Genomic DNA, 18,770 nt, shown 5'->3' on the forward strand with positions numbered 1-18,770 from the left:
AAACCTACGCACACCGAACCGGTGTAGGTACTGTCTGAAGCAACCATGGCCTGTAAGGACCTGGGTCAGGTGGAAAGTGATTTCCCCATGGCGCCTCTTGACCCACGTACCTATCTCCGGTATCAACCTATGTGTTCCGGAACTGTGGAACTGTCCCACGCACCCTGCCATTTGACCATTGAGGCCAACCTGACAGTCCTACGGATGCCTCTCGTGCCGCGCATTTCTAAGCACTCTATGTCTTCACCAATAACGATGTCAATAGGCATCATACCGGTGATGACGCAAAGTGCATCGTGCGACACGGTACGGTACGCGCTCGCAACTCTTAGGCACATGAGCCTATACGTACTTTCTAACTTCGTTCTGTAGCAGTTAATACGCAGGGCCGTGCCCCAAGCTGGCCCCCCATACCTCAGTATGGACAGAGCAACGCTAGCCAGAAGCTTGCGCTTGCTGGCATAAACCGTAGAGCTATTGGACATCATCCGGGACAATGCCGCTATACCCGCCGTAATTGACGTGGCTACCAAAGGTGAGCTTATCGTCGATCATTACCCCCAAGAGTTTGATGGAGCGTTCAGAGGTGACCGTGCAGTTGCCTGCCCTTATCACCGCTTGTTGCTCCGACTTTCGGTTGTTAACAACAACCATCGAAATTGTGGATGAGTTCACTCCTCCACAATTGCGATCGAGTGGGCTGCAGTCAACTCTACCTCTTCGATCGATTCGCCGTAGACCTCCAGCGTAATATCGTCAGCGAAGCCTGCGATTGCCACGCCCACCGGGAACTTCAACCTCGAGACACCGTCGTACATGACGTTCCATAACACCGGACCCAGTATGGAACCTTGCGGAACCCCTGAGGTTATGTCAACGCACTTCCGACCCGCCTCCGTGTCGTATACCAGTACTCGATTCTGAAAGTAGCTTCCGAGAATCTTGTACAGGTTCTCGGGAATTCCAAGACGCAGGAGCGCATCTGCAATAGCTGCCCAACTGGCACTATTGAAAGCATTCCTCACGTCGAGAGTCACTACTGCACAATAGCGAACTCCCCTCCTCTTACGCTGGATAGCTATCTCCACGGATTTGGTAACCGACAATATAGCGTCTACGGTCGACTTACCCTTTCGGAAGCCAAACTGGTTACTTGATAGACCATCCGCACCCTCCGTGCGTATCAACAACCTGTTGAGGATGATCTTCTCGAGCACCTTCCCCGCCGTATCAAGCAGGCATATTGGTCTATATGCCGACGGATCCCCCGGTGGTTTTCCCGCTTTTGGCAATAGGACCAAGCTCTGCCTTTTCCATGACTCCCTCGTCCAGGCATCTCTGCATGACAGATCTGAACATCTCGGGAGCCTCGGCAATGGCCGCTTTGATGGCCAGGTTCGGAATACCATCCGGTCCTGGCGCCTTACCTACACTAAAGGACTGTTCAATCCCCGCAAGTTCCGCCACCGTTACTCTTCCCTCGTCGGCCACCCTGGCCCGTGGCAGCTCCACAAAGGGAGGCCAGGGACTTGGGTCGTGACGTGGGAAGAGCCCCGCGATGATTCCCTCCAGCATCTCTGGAGACCGCTCTGTAAGGGCCATCGCCCCACGTGTCTTGGCCATTTCGACCCTATAGGCGTCACCCCAGGGATTCGCGTTGGCACTTTGACACAGGCCCTCGAAGCAGGCTTTTTGCTTGATCTAATCTCAGTCTTCAGAGCGGCTCTAGCAGCCACGAACGCCACCCGTCGTTCAACACGCTCCTCTTCTGTGCGTGCTCGCTGCATCCGCCTCCTTGCCCGTAGGCAGGCGCGGCGCAGGTTCGCAATTGCTTGAGTCCACCAGTAAGCCGGTGGTCTCCCATTCCTAGGGTGGACTTTCCTAGGCATGGTGGCATCGCATGCACGCGAGAGTACTGTTACCAGCTGCTCGTGTGTGTGTGTGTGTGCGTGATTCCAATCTTTATTATCCTAGCAGAGGATATCAAGTGCTACCCCAAAGTGATAGTGCCCAGAAATGTGAGGAAGACGGTGAGACTAGACTGGACGCTATGGTGAAGTGGCAGACAGGCAGTGGCGACTATGCAGGTAATGGATGATGGACCCACCGGCTCATCCCCAATGTGTTGACGACTTCCCTAGACATTCGTGTATCATCGTTTTAGCCTCATGATATACGTCATATAGGGGAACGGTTCGGCATTTCATCCCATTGCTCCTATTTCAATCCCATCAAAAACAAAGCAATGAAAAGGAATTTGGTTTGTTTCTTATATTTGTTATTTTTTTCAGCAGTAAGCACGCGTGATAGCAAAAAGAAGCGACGAGATTGGTGCTGTAATTCTTTGTTTTGCGATGAGATGAATATATGTTCAGTGAGATGGAAAATGGAACAGTTCCCCTACGTCACCCCAGGATATACGAATAATAATGAAAGGATGTTATGAAAACTCATATGTGAATATGTACGTTATGTGGAAGATATTGATTTGGAAAATGTATTGGAGGTAACCACTTTCCCTTCGATGGGACTTGAAGGGTCATGGGTTCGAGTCCCATCGAAGGGAAAGTGGTTACCTCCAAAACATTTTCCAAATCAATATCTTCCACATAACGTACATATTCACATATGAGTTTTCATAACATTGTAAATTAACGTCCAAGTCGGGTGGTTTAATCCTCGGAAATAGGCAATTAACTTTGATTGAACTGAATGAAAGGATGTTCAATCGCATCTCTTACTCTATTATTGCTTACAAACATTCCCTTAGAACTGGCGCTGAAATTTCATGACTACTTTTGTTCCGGTTTCACATTCACAAAACTATTTTTTACAATTTTAAATACCGTCTGTCGCATCAAGTCTTGTATATTAAGTGAGTGAAAACTATTTGGAAAAAGTGTTTGGTTGGGAACAAAATATTACTTGCACGATTACTTTAGGTTGTATGAAGATCAACCAATAAAATCGAACGTAACCTTTCCCTTCTGAAGGGCAATTCTTTCTAAAGCCAAGCTAGATACCAAAAATCATTTCACATTAGTTTCTGTGCGCTAAATGATTTGGCAGCTTCTTCAACACTTCCAGAAGTGAATCAATACGGATTTCGGCTATGCATGGCATTGGGCAACCATTCATATTTTTAACTGAAACAAAGTAATACTTAGTTTAAAACGTCATTTCACACAAAACTTCAAATGATTTTTACCAAGTTTTTTTTAACTTTGGAGCGCTCTTGCCTTTCCTTGGTGTTTACCTATTTTATATTCGAGATGTATTAATTGTACCGAATATTTTAGTACCTGATACACTGGATTAGCTACCTCCAGAACCAGTTGTTCGATAAACAGTTTTCAATTAAATTTTGGTTCAAATCTGCTATCAATATTTGCTCGACTCCAACGTAATCAGATGAAGTAAAATGAAAGTATGATGATGATTATGTAAAATTTCCAAAATTTGCAATGAAAGTGAGTACATGCTGAAGGTTGTGTAAGAAGTTATGTTCATCGTAAACTGGTTTGTCTACACGAACGTCGCTTCCCGACTTCACAGCAGCGCACGCACCACCGCACAATCGTAACTCGTTCGTGGAGTCAGTTTAGCTCGGTGGAAAATAAATGTGATGCAACGAGATGATGCATTTATCCGCACCAGGTAAGTTTTCGCGCGTAGACTCCAAGTGCAACTACTCCGGCTGCAGTGTTGATGCAACTTTATACCTTCGTGGCTGACTATCTATCTGTCCGTCTGTCTCTCAGCTGTATGGATTTATATGTGCATAATATCGAGTTTCCATCCCCCACTCTTACTGCTCAACCTGATTGCGAATCTTTTCTGCAAGTACCCCCACCTACTTACCTGTGACGGATGATTGTAGTTGCACTTTATAAAGACTTTATCTTGAAATGTGTGCAAGGTACTACCTCTTGATAGTGCACTAGGCAATGCTTTCGACTGGGTACCAGGCAGGGCTTTACCGGTCATGTAACCCCCCGCCATACCTCTGCCGTAGGAGACTGCTTCGCCGACGTCGCGTCGGTTGTACACAATTGCAGCTCGTCCAAGGCCAGCCTCAGCGTTCCGTCGCACCGCTCGGGAAACTGTTTGTAGCTGTTGATGTCGTTGTCATCGACGTTGTATAGTTTTGCCCTCCAACCCCCTTTCCAACCCCTCCAGATGCACCCAGTGCGGAAACTTTTCCTCTACCGAGAGCACTCGAAATCTCAAAATGCATCCACGGAATCATGTGACTCTGTTGCGAATTTTTATCTATGGAACTAGTCGCACGGCTAGGTAAACCTCACCTGAGATAAGACGAAAAGTGGAAACCGTGGAAAACCAACCGAGCGGGTAGCGCGGGGATAGTTTTCTGAGGATGCTGTTGGACAAGGGAAACTGCGGAAAAATCGATCGCTGCTTGACGGAAGGGATCGGGGGTTCTCTTTTTCTACGATGGCAAGACAAACTGTGACAAGAGTCTATGAAGAGAAAAATGGTACAAGAGTCGTTGCATCGTTGCTCGTTGTCGACTTGGTTGTGGCTGTGATTTTATTTCCGCGCCTAAGCAGGCTCGTGACTTCCTCGGTGTTTCATATAATTAATTTTTAATGATAATACAATCTCAGTTGAAATGTGCATATTTCAAAGGCAGTCAATAAAACTGCATATGGTAATAAACATGTTTATTGAATTTCCAAAACCCAAGAATCCCCGATTAATTCACTTAATAGCGGTAAAAGTGCCCTTTTGAAATAGACAAAAATCATAGTTATTTTCCATTCTTCGTATTGTAAAAAATATATTAACATACACTCCATCTAATAGGATCTATTGACAGGAATTATGGCTATCAGCCGCGACCCAAAGGGAAGTACATATTAATAATTGAGTCTAAGCAGGTGACCATGACCATGATCGTGTGACCATTGAAACTTCATGGTTTTATAAAATAAAATTTTGTGATGGAGTATTTGTGGTTCTCTCGAAAGCAATTCGATTTATCGATAGGAATCGATATACGATATAGTCCAGATTCCTGATATGGAAGGATATTTCCGAATTGGATCTGTTCGTATACACGCAATAAAAAGCGTTCCCGAATTCGTGAACCAGCAAAAATACATGGATTCGGGAACACCAGTTACGTTTTCCAGAACGTTCCAGAAAACGTGACTGTATCCCCGAATCCGTGACTGTTGTTCCCGAAAACATACACCGTGAACTCTTTAGTTTACGAATTCATGGATGCATCTTAAACTTAGTCTTAAACTTCTAAATTTAGCTTCATTTGCGGGAATGTAAAGGTTCTCACGAAATTTGATTGGAAAAGCGACATGGTGATTGGGGGCTTGCTCTTCTCCCATCTACCGGCTTACAAGGCCACGTGGGTTTTCCGTGATGGATCGGAACCATTTGCATCAGCTGAAAATAGAAAACGCAGTCCTTTTGATGAGTGTCGATGATGTCTGATCATCAGCTTTGGAGAATCCTGAAGCTCAATCAATGCTGGATATCCAAACGGCCATTCCCAGCATGTAATCGAACAACGTGCCAGAAATCGGTCGCACTTCTTGGATGATGTGTTAAACTTACTTCATGACACCCACTCAATTGCTGCATAATTGAATCTCAAACAACGACGTACATCATCGAAGTAATCAGACCGGTAGTAAATTTAATTCAGGAAATTAGCCACACCCTACTTAGGGACGAAAACGAAATCAACAAATAAACGGTTGCTTAGAAATCAGCTGTACGTCGTAAAAGCGGCAAATGCAGAATAGGGATGACCCAATCGCAATTTTTGGTTTTGATATCGTTATAGCGAATCAGGAAAGAAGTACACAATGTGTCATGAACATGTCATGTCATGAACGAACAACAAAACCATTTTATTTCGTGCAAGCAAATATGCGCCCCCCAGCACAGCTTCGAGTTCAGGCTTCTAGAGGTTAAGAAACTATTCTTACTGTACATGCTATGGACACAGAGAAACAGACGTCTCACTCAACATATCATTCATCATTTGAATGGTTGATATAATTTTTTGTAGGTGGTCAATCGGCACTACCGCCATGTGGTTGCCGCTTCGCCACACACAATGGTTATAGCATGTTTCTGTGACGATGATTTGGATTGTTTTTTGTTCTAAGTTTCTATGTGCTATGGAGTTTCAATAATTCAAGACCGATAACGATGCCGGCCACAGTCAATTTAGGAGAGGAAAATTAGAAAAATATATTAAGCTCTTTTAGTGGAATGTATTCAACCGTCTAAGATGAATTAAGTACTCTCCATTTAATTCCACCAATTATTTTCGATATCTTTGCAGATACGAATTTCGACCAGAACTGTGTGGTCGTCTTCAGTGTTTTGTACTTGACTCGACTTATCTCGAAGTCAAGTCAAGTACGAGACACTGAAGACGATCACACAGTTGTGGTCGAAATACGTATCTGCTAAGATATCGATAATAATTGGTGGAATTAAATGGAGAGTACTTAATTCATCTTAGACGGTTGAGGAAAATTAGTTCGACACTCATTGCTACAAGGGACCGAGGAATCATCTGCATCTCCGTGAGCGCCACAGGAAAGGGACAGTTGGTTAGATGAGAAGGTAAACAATAGGTAGTCGCCTTGGTAAGCGATTCAATAATTATTGTAGGGGAACTGTACCAGTTTTGGCCAGTTACTCGCATAACTCCAAAATATAGCAATTTTCGAGGGTTTTACAGTCGCCTCTCCACATCTCGATATTGAAGGGACCATCGAAATAGGCAGCAGGGACTATGTCCAAGGGCTTGACGATCCCTCCTCAGGCCATCTGCGAGTTGTGGCGCCTGTCTAGGATGTGGTGGGGTTTGACAGTGGGCCCCCTCTATAACAAGCTGCATGCATGGCCGGATTTATGGGGGGGCCGAGGGGGCCGTGGCCCCGGGCCCCCACAAATCTTATGTACCAAAACCAACCTTTTTTGTACATTTTGGGGCCCCCACATACCGTCGGCCCCGGGGCCCCCTTCCGGCTAAATCCGGTCCTGGCTGCATGTATCCACAAGTAGGCTCCGCCAAAGCGACCGTGTGCCGTTCAAAGCGCACAAGCCCAAGTCCTGGTGTTAGGTGGGACGCTAAACAGCCCTGACACGACGGCCCTCCGACGAGCCGCCTTTAAAAACAACCATTACGAACGACATAGAAGATAATACGACTCGATACAATCGGCAACGACCTAGGCGACGAATCACGATTGGAAGCCTGGAACATGGAACTGCAAGTCGCTAGGCTTCGCAGGTTGCGACAGGATAATCTACGATGAATTAAATACCCGCAACTTCGACGTTGTAGCGCTGCAGGAAATCTGCTGGACAGGACAGAAAGTGTGGAAAAGCGAGCATCGAGCGGCTACTTTCTACCAAAGCTGTGGCACCACCAACGAGCTGGGAACCGGCTTCACAGTGCTGGGAAAGTTGCGCCAACGCGTGATTGGGTGGCAGCCAATCAACGCAAGGATGTGCAAGCTGAGGATAAAAGGCCGTTTCTTCAACTATAGCATCATCAACGTGCACTGCCCACACGAAGGGAGACCCGACGACGAGAAAGAAGCGTTCTACGCACAGCTGGAGCAGACCACTGCGATGCCCACTGCGGGACGTCAAAATCGTCATCGGTGACATGAACGCTCAGGTAAGAAGGGAGGAAATGTATAGACTGGTCATCGGACCGGATAGTCTGCATACCGTATCGAACGACAACGGCCAACGATGTATAAACTTTGCAGCCTCCCACGGAATGGTAGTCCGAAGTAGAGGCCTGAATAAGAGAAACGCGGATAGAAAATATGACTCTGCCAACACTGCATTCAAACTTCTTCATCAAAGAACAACACATGAAAAGGAAGAAATGGTTTATGTAGATAAAATCTCACAATCCGCTATTTTATGTTTCCACATTATATAACAATAGAATCCAATAAACAATGGAATTTCATTTCATAATCTATTAATGACCAACATATATTATTGCAAACTAATGTAAAATACATTCAATCTTGTTTATTGAAAAATGGCATTAAATCGAATTTGTCCGTTTTCAGTATTTGAGCCAACATTTTGGCTGCATGACAGGTCTCCTGCTCGATTGGCTGTTGTTTTTTGACGGTTCGATTGGCGGCACATACCTATCCGCGTTTCTCTTATTCAGGCCTCTAGTCCGAAGCACTTTCTTCCCCCACAAGAATATCCACAAGGTCACATGGAAATCACCTAATCAAGTAACGGAAAACCAAATCGACCACGTTCTAATCGACGGTAAATTCTTCTCCGACATCACGAACGTACGCACTTACCGCAGTTCGAATATTGAATCTGACCACTACCTCGTTGCAGTATGTCTGCGCTCAAAACTCTCGGTGTACAACACGCATCGGAGTCGTCCACCGCGGCTAAATATTGGGCGGCTACAAGACGGTAGACTAGCCCAAGACTACGCGCAGCAGCTGGAAGTGGCACTCCCAACGGAAGAGCAGCTAGGCGCAGCATCCCTTGAAGATGGTAGGAGAGATATTCGCTGCACTAGACACGGTGGCTCCGGATCAGAGAAAAGACTGGTATGACGGCGAATGTGAGAAGTTAGTTGAGGAGAAGAATGCAGCATTGGCGAGATTGCTGCAACACCGCACGAGGGCGAACGAGGCACGATACAACAGACAAAATTCGATTTTCCAGAGGAAAAGCGGCAGCAGGAAGATCGAAACCGTGAAGAGACGGAGCAACTGTACCGCGCTATTAACGCACGAAAATTCTATGAGAAGTTGAACCGTTCACGTAAGGGCCACGTGCCACAGCCCGATATGTGTAAGGATATAAACGGGAACCTCCTTACAAACGAGCGTGAGGTGATCCAAAGGTGGCGGCAGCACTACGAAGAGCACCTGAATGGCGATATGGCAGACAACGGTGGCGGCATGCAAATGAACCTAGAAGCACGCGTGCAAGACATGCGACTTCCGGCTCCGAATCTCCAGGAAATCCAGGAGGAGATCGGCCGGCTGAAAAACAACAAAGCCCCTGGAGTTGACCAACTACCAGGAGAGCTGTTTTAACACGGTGGTGAAGCACTGGCTAGAGCGCTGCACTGGGTGATTACCAAGGTTTGGGAGTATGAGGTTCTGCCGCAGGAGTGGATGGAAGGTGTCGTGTGTCCCATCTACAAAAAGGGCGATAAGCTGGATTGTAGCAACTATCGCGCAATCAGATTGCTGAACGCCGCCTACAAGGTACTCTCCCAAATTTTATGCCGTCGACTAACTAAGGGTATGCGATAACACACTTTTTCCTAACGAAACGAAACGAAACGAAATTTAAAATGTGTATGTTGATTCGGATCGAAACGAAACGAAATATAGAGTTACTTTCGAGACTTCGAAACGATACGAAATCAAGGTTCATTTATTTCGAAATTTTTCGAAACGAAACGAAATTTTAATTTTTTTTCCGCGGAATTTTTATTAAAATGGTTTTACGCAATTCTGACTTCACTTTTTCGAAGTCAAATAACTGTTTTTAGAATTATAATAACAGAAGAGGTAGTCTGGGATAAATCGCCGCATTCTTGCCGCATATAACATTGGCGATAAGGCAATACCCCAGCATTTGTTCCGCTTTCAAAGGAATTCATCGTGAAGCGTGTTCAGGATCTGATCATTTTTATATCAATTCTATATCAGTAAGTACATAAAAATATAGAAATTGTGGGATTTTTTTTCAAAATTCGTTTAAAACCTTAGTTCATTTAAGAATTATGTAATTATGTTGAAGCTCCAAGAGATATAAATAAATTTTAGGGGATTTAAAGTAATTAATTTACAAATAATTTATCTTATCCTGTTTATATACTTGACAGTAAACTTTTTGGCCATGGAGATGGAAAGTAGCCTTTGAAATTAAAACAATATAAATTAAAAACAAATCGTTACCCACTGAATGCATAGTTTCTGGCGCCATTTTCATGCGTGTTGAACATAACTGCATCAAAATTATGTGCGGTTTAATTGCAAATTGTGACTAATAAAGTAAGGTAAGTGGAATACAAACCAAAGGGATTGTTTCTCAAGGTTCGTATTTAACTATTTCTATTGGTAGTTTACTCAACGAGTCTACTACAATTTATATCTTCTTCTTCTTCTTCTTATTGGCATTACATCCCCACACTGGGACAGAGCCGCCTCGCAGCTCAGTGTTCATTAAGCACTTCCACAGTTATGAATTGCGAGGTTTCTAAGCCAAGTTACCATTTTTGCATTCGTATATCATGAGGCTAACACGATGATACTTTTATGCCCAGGAAAATCGAGCAAATTTTCAATCCGAAAATTGTCTTGACCGGCACCGGGAATCGAACCCAGCCACCCTCAGCATGGTCTTGCTTTGCAGCCGCGCATCTTACCGCACGACTAAGGAGGGCCCCTATTTATATATTTAGTAAATAAATAGCTGTACGTATTTTGATCCTTTGATTCGAAATCCTTCCACGGTGCACGGATTTCGGTTCAAGAGGCGTAGCTAAAATTCATTATTTTATTATATTTCTTTAAATTTCTAATGTGTAAATGCGCAACAGTTTGAAAATAGTGGCCTTCGTGCTCCTGTATTAACGATAAATGTTTCATTTGCATTCGTTTTTAATTTTCCAGACCCTTTTTCACATACTGAGGTGCTTAAGTGTACGGATTTCGATGCCCCACGTTATCGTGCTAAGTCAAAATTAGGAAATGAATGCATAGATTTTTTTTAGTGGAATACTCAGTTATTTATCCACATCTGCCAAGCGTGTATACGCAGATAGAGAATTGATATTACCAGACCAACATTTGAAAAGAGCGTAACAGCCAAAACTTATTCCTTCTTATTCTTCGTCTACATATATATATAGCACACATTTTTTTACCAATCTGTTTATTTATGAGGCTCAGATGTTTAATAATAAACTCTACGGAGCCGAAAACATTAGAAATAATAGAACTAATTATTCTGAAGAAGTTTATTTATTTATTACTTTTCTTCGAACTAATCGTACAGACAGATACTACTAACTAATTGTACTACTTTTAAACACACACTTGGTCATATTATAATTAAAATAAACATACACTTCATTAAAACGTCAACAACAAATACCAAACGGGTTATTTTGTCCAAAAACGGTGCGGTGTGCTGGAAGACGTAGGAAATCTGTATGGTGGGTTGATCTCGCTGGAACGTTGATGTTGACATTACTCAGCAGCGTCGGACAGTCAATGTTATGAGACAGGATATCGAACACGAACAACCGTTGAAGAAGGATTCTCCTGCTAGCCAGAGATGGCAGATGAATTAGTCCACAGCGATGCTCATATTGTGGAAGGCGGACGGGGTCATTCCACGGGAGTCGACGAAGCGCAAATCGAATGAAATTTCGTTGAATTCGCTCGATCGGATTACTCTGCACCACATGATATGGAGCCCACACGAGGATAGCGTATTCCAGTGTACTGCGGACCAGGACCAAGTTTCAGAAACATTTCTGCGTGAGGTCTTCATTGGTGAGGATCGGTCCATTGATGCTTCAATAATCAAACGATCCCGTCGCTGACTCGTAGACTGCGCTGGTTGCTTTTTATCCTCTTCCTCTCTCATTTTTCTGTAGGAGTCCGTGTAGCCCATGATTCCTTTCTTCACGAACCAGATCCGACCTGTATTATTCTTGAATGTCATTGTTTCTGCTAGTGTTTTGCGTTCCACCATTAAATAGGAGATTTCAAATGGTTCCATCCGTTCAGTTGAATCGGTATCCAATCCAATCACTTCTTCCTGAGCCACTTCAATTACGTCGTTCTGCGCTGCATCCGATGATGTTTGACGGGTTGCTGCATCAAATCCGATAACGACACCGGAATACGATTTCCGTTGCCCACCTTGCGTTGCCACATTCGCCTCTTTCTTTCCGATTGATCGTTCCTTTTGATCGTTAATTTTTTCCTTTATGGATACGCATCCTTCTGGTGACCTTCCGCTCGGCAGATGAAACATTTGTTACGCAAATCCTGGTAGAATACCTTTCCTGTCCATATAGCAAACATTGGCTCACTAGAAGAATCCTGTGCACCTTTCTAAAATGCATAAAGATATGTATTTCAGAATGAATTTCACAGACCCATATCTAACGCAAGATCAATGTGCTTCGTTTAATAAACTTCTACAACACGATCAGAGGCGCACCCACGTTCCAAAACGTGGGTAGGACAAACAGGAGAAATGTCGATTTAGATGACAGTCCTGGTGTTGAGAAATCGATGCCCATTTTACATATAAACAATTCTAAATATAAAAATTAATTCGCCAATCTTTTCTACAAGAAGGATGGTAACATATAAGCCTTGGAAATTAACTAAATATTTCATTTTACGACGCTACTTCAAGACGCAAAGATGAAAACAATTTTAATTCAAACGCGCCATCAATGCGTATTTTAAAACGATAACGCGTGCGGTCAAAGTGTTTCACTTGATAAACGAAAGCAAACAAAGAAAAATCGATTAAGTCGTTTTTTACGCGGTTTTTGGGAGTTACGCGTTTTTTTACGCAGCTTTAACTTAACGCTCCAACGGCTTGTAAAGAATCACCCTTTTTTCGACAGAAATGATGCGTTCTAGAAGTGCACGACCCATAAACTTTACTGTCTCGTGACTTGGGAAAAAAATAACCCACACATTACTCGCCCGGTGGTCGCTGTATATGGGCTCAGTATATTGGTTATAGAACTGCCCGTGAAATAAAGAAGGAGAAAGTCTAAACTATATATTTTTAAGAAATATGTTTCTAAAACTACTGTGTTTCAGTCATCATGTATTTAAAATCAAAGATTTTTTAAATTTTGTTCATTTGAACTGTTGTCCATTCTCTCTCAGAAACTTCCAGAAAATTATACGGATCCACTCCCAGGAAATCGAATGATAGACAATCAATCAATGATGTCTTAGATGAGTTCTTTCAGGTTTCTATAAAAAAAAATCCCACAGACTTCTATTATTTTATTTAAACGAATTCAACATTGAACTCCCTAAAATTTGATTATATTTTTGTAGAACTAGTATTATCAGACCTACCAGACAGTATTGCAACTAAAATATTTACCTAAATGATATGTTCTCAACAGAATCATGGGTAGGACAATGCCTTGACCTTGACTGAACACAATCGATTCCGCACTAAATAATTTTGTGCTCTTAGGTGCAGACATTAGTTTTATCACTTCGCGTTCTCCTACACTAGTGGCGTGATCAGCATCAACACGATCGATTGCACACTGGTTAAACAAATTTCTGCTACGCGAGGTAGATTTTTTTCACTCACTGCCGTCCCACGATCGATTCCGCATTCATATTGTGCAATTAGTAAAAAAATATCACAAATTTGAAATTTGAATCTTGGAAACACTGCAGACGTTTTATAGAAGAAAACTACATACGAATTGGTCGCCTAAGAATGGAGTTATGTATAAAGCGTTAATAGAAAGATTTGTTTAACCAAAGGTTTTGAAAAAAACTTTACGGTATAGTTCAGCGGCGCAGCCAAAATTTTTGATAATATAAACTATGGTTTAAGTTTAAATTTGTTTCGAAATTTCGCGGAATTCCGTTAAATTTCGTTAGAAGCTAGTTTTTTCTAGCGAAATTTTTGTAATTTTACGAAACGAAACGAAATCAAGAAATCAGATTTCGCCATGCTCAAATTCCGCGAAATTCCGCGGAATTTCGTTTCGAACCACCTGAAACGAAATTTTTCGAAATACCGCATATGCTTACGACTAACACCAATTGCAAGAGAGTTCGTGGGGCAGTACCAGGCGGGATTTATGGGTGAACGCTCCACCACAGACCAGGTGTTCGCCATACGTCAGGTATTGCAGAAATGCCGCGAATACAACGTGCCCACACATCATCTATTTATCGACTTCAAAGCCGCATATGATTCAATCAATCGAGACCAGCTATGTCAGCTAATGCACGAAAACGGATTTCCAGATAAACTGATACGGTTGATCAAGGCGACGATGGATCGGGTGATGTGCGTAGTTCGAGTTTCACAGGCTCATGAGAGGTCAATGTAAGCCACCCACCACGAGTTTCTATCGGTGGTGACGAAATCGAGGTAGTTGAAGAATTCGTTTACTTGGGCTCACTGGCGAACGCCGATAACGATACCAGCAGAGAAATTCGGAGACGCATGATAGTGGCTGGAAATCGTACGTTCTTTGGACTCCGCAAGACGCTCCGATCGAATAGAATTCGCCGCCGTACCAAACTGACTATCTACAAAACGCTTATAAGACCGGTAGTTCTCTACGGACACGAGACCTGAACGATGCTCGTGGAGGACCAACGCGCACTGGGAGTTTTTGAAAGGAAAGTGTTGCGTACCATCTATGGTGGAGTGCAGATGGCGGACGGAGAAGACTTTTATGTGCAACACAGGCTACTCCGGCCTAAGTCTGGTAATAAATAAGACCGTGAGGACGTGGAAGGCATCGTTATTGGTCTTGAATTAAATAAACTCCGAAGCATGTAAAGTGAGAATAGCTTTTTAGTCCCGAGAAAACTATTCAATTGGTGAGCTGTGCATTATTTTTTGTTTCTTGGCCAATCACGACTAGCAACTACGATGGCTACAGTCAATCAAGTGAAGCTAATCTAAGCTAAGCAAACTACCAGTTCGGCCGAATGTTCCTTTTGGCTGTATGTCGCTTTCGGCCAAACTACATTTTCAGCCAAACCATTGTTGTCCTGATAACAGTTTCAGATAAACATTCAATTCGGTTCAATCAAAGTTAATTGCCTATTTCCGGGGATTAAACCACCCGACTTAATTTACTATGTTATGAAAACTCATATGTGAAAATGTACTTTATGTGGAAGATATTGATTTGGAAAATGTATTTGAGGTAACCACTTTCCCTTATAATAAGATTATGTCGATTGTACATATCTCAAAGAAACGTGGCTCCGTAAAGTGTTATACACGCCTGAGCCTACCAAATAAACGAAATTGAAAAAAAAACCACTTTCCCTTCGATGGGACTCGAACCCATGACCCTACAGTACGCTAGACTGGTGCTTTAACCAACTAAGCTACGAAGGACCTCTGTCGGCCTTCGCAACCTAGCGGCTACTGAACGAGCTCGACATTCCCAAATTGGACGCATAGTCAAATCACTCGCAATCCATTTCTCAAGCCAACACTTCCAAATGTGTATAGTACATGTCCACATTATTCAATTCGGCTCGGCTAAATGAAATTTTTCTAGATAACTTTCGGCTTAAAGGCCAGTATCGACTTAAAAAAAAGAGTTGGTGATTTGTCAAAATGGCTATTTAGCCAAACGAGTGGCCAGTTATGACCATATGATCCTCAGTAATTGATTCTTGGCCGTATACCAAATGACATTTTCGGCCAAACGATCGATTGGACCAGACGACCTGTTAAGGCAAACGTCTTTTTCGGAAAATTACCAGTTCCAAGCATTTTTCCGTTATAACTAAAGATTTTAATGTTGAAATCTACATTTTGAGCAATCTTCCGCTGAAACTGAAGAATTTTTCGTCATGAAAATTCCAAAGAGTCTCCCGCGGATATTTCGAAGAATTTTCTGCTTTAACGTTGGCTCTAATCTAGTCGTTGAGAAAGTCAACGCAAAAGCATCTCTTCTACCAGTCACAAGCTCCTACAATTATGAAGAATATTCTGTGTAAATTTTTAAGAATATTTTCCTGTAGAAATTTGGAACAACTTCCCGTGAAAATTCTGAAGAGATTCTTATGTAAAATCCGAAGAATTTTCCGCTGAAATTTCAAAAAAATTTCCATAGGAAATCTAAAGAGCTGTTCTTGGTAATTTCAAAGAATTCTCACAACTTCAAAATAGTTCCCGTGGAAAATGTGAAAATAATTTTCAAATACATATTCTGGAAAAACTTAAAGAAATTTCTTGGCAAGTTGGCGAAATTCAAAATATTCTTCCGTTAATGTACTTAAAAGAATCAAAATGGGCTGCAGCCGAACGACACTTTTGGTTGAATGTCATTTTGGCCAAAGGGCAAATTCGGCCAAATGCTATTCGGCCAACCGATTTTTTCAAGAAAATTGTTTAGCTCTTTTATAGTGGAATGTTTTTTACTGTCATAAAACGAGTTTAGCACAATTCCATTTAATTCCACCACTTCGTATTACTTTTACAAATACGTATTTCGACCTCAACTGTAAGGTCGTCTTACAGTTGAGGTTGAAATACGTATTTGTAAAAGTATTACGAAGTGGTGGAATTAAATGGAATTGTGCTAAACTCGTCTTATGACAGCGATTTTTTCAGCCAAATGAACTGTTCGACCGAATAACGGCCAAATAACTTTAAGCTAGATAGTCTTTTCAGTTCAATCAAAGGTAATTGCCTATTTCCGGGGATTAAGGTGAAGGTGGGTTGAGTACCAAAACAACGCTTTGAAAGTATTTGTACAATAAAAACTGTCATATACTGTAGTAGTATTGGTGTCGTATTGAAAAAAAAACAAAGAATATTAGTAGGATGGTTAAAAAAACGACCCAGCACCACCACGCTCACTCGATTCCGTTCCATGCTCCGAGTGTCCTCCAAAAACCGATTTGAACAAAAAGTGGTTGAGCGCATGCCGGTTCAAGTTTGTATGAAAACTAATATGGAAACTAAACCTTTTATTACACTGGCTACAGTGCCTCCCCTCCATACGCTGGCGAAAAGAGAACCCACATAGCTGAAAGCAACATTCCAGAGACTTTACTGAAAGAAAACCGCACCGCAGAAAAGATCCATTGATTACGTAACGCAAAAATAGCATTTTATACCCCACTCACCCGCATGTCACACTTTTTGTATGAAGCATCTGCCCCTGGTGCGATAGTGTAGACTAGACTAGACTAGCAGTATCTGCCCCTGGTGCGATAGATATCACAGACAAATTCTGGGTATTTTGTTGAATTGCACGTTTCACTGATGCCTTCTGAGAAGCCTAATTATCATGCTAAAGATTCGCAACCTCGATTAAAATCGACTCGCAACTTATGGAACGACCATTCAATATGGATTGTCTATGGAGTTGAAGCTCTTGAATATTTCATCCAGTCATATGGTCTTCCCCCTCGCCATCGCCCAATGACGAAGCCGCCATATAAACTGTCATACAAGCCTGAAACGACTTGTGCACGGTAAGCCTCTATTCAAACCAGCCCAAACCATCGGATGACACCCAAATTATAAATCACTATCGACTGAGCGGGGGCAAAATTATTTTTTGAGTCACCCTAATTATTAGTTTGCTGCTGTCAGTGCCGTTGTTTACATTCGCTCCGCGATCAGTTTTTAATCGTTTTTTCGGGCAAAAATAGCAGTTTATATTAAGTTTTCGGTTTAAACAAGTGACTTATTTCGAAAAGTGATGTTTAATTTGCATTCCATCAACATTTCGGGCTCCTCATGTGCGGAGAAATCAATGAAAACTTGATTTTTTCAGTGCCCTTTGAGAAGAAGTGAAGTGCAGTGATAAGCCCACCAAATCGCGAACGGCCAATAAATTGGCACGAAACTGCTGATTTATGATATTATTCGAGCCGAAATGCATGGAACTCTTTGGATAAACATGTTCATTATCACGGGAAGTGAATAAATATGCTGTGAGCAGGTTAGTAATTTGAATATTAAACTTTTGTTCGATGCTGTTCGATGCATTCGAATGTTGGTGGGAGAGGAGTGCGGGAGGTGTGGGGTTGGCCCGTGGAAAGTCCGGTGCCATATTGGCGGCCATCGTGGTACTCTTCCAACTATGTCCTTAAACCACCCGACTTGGACGTTAATTTACAATGTTATGAAAACTCATATGTGAATATGTACGTTATGTGGAAGATATTGATTTGGAAAATGTATTGGAGGTAACCACTTTCCCTTCGATGGGACTCGAACCCATGACCCTACAGTACGCTAGACTGGTGCTTTAACCAACTAAGCTACGAAGGACCTCCGTCGGCCAGCCGCCAGACATTCTAAATACTCACGCTCCTCTAATGTGGACGTGTACAATACACATGTGGAAGTATTGGCTTGAGAAATGGATTGCGAGTGATTTGACTATGCGTCCAATTTGGGAATCTCGAGCTCGTTCAGTAGCCGCTAGGTTGCGAAGGCCGACGGAGGTCCTTCGTAGCTTAGTTGGTTAAAGCACCAGTCTAGCGTACTGTAGGGTCATGGGTTCGAGTCCCATCGAAGGGAAAATGGTTACCTCCAATACATTTTCCAAATCAATATCTTCCACATAACGTACATATTCACATATGAGTTTTCATAACAGATAGTCTTTTACCAAATGGGCTATTCGGAAAGAAAACGTTTGAAATTATTGTTTTATTGTGTGGCTTTCTCAGTCTATTTTAGTCAAAATGATTCGTTTTGTTTTGCCCGACGTTTCGGTCTGTATTTTGGCCGTTTTTCAAGGGTGAACTAAAATATGAACATGGACTTTAGGAGGTACACAACATAATACATAAAACTTAGTAAAATATAACCTACACAGTCTACCGTCGCCGGGGGTGACAATGGGTCAATTGGGGGTTGAGAATTGGCCACTGTTTCAAATACTTAAAATGCTTGTAGAATAGATTGAATGTATCTGAGGGCAAGAAGACTAAAATATAAGAGACCTTTTTGAACCA

The sequence above is a fragment of the Armigeres subalbatus genome, chromosome 3 (genome assembly GCF_024139115.2).
Source record: "Armigeres subalbatus isolate Guangzhou_Male chromosome 3, GZ_Asu_2, whole genome shotgun sequence".
NCBI lineage: Eukaryota > Metazoa > Arthropoda > Insecta > Diptera > Culicidae > Armigeres > Armigeres subalbatus.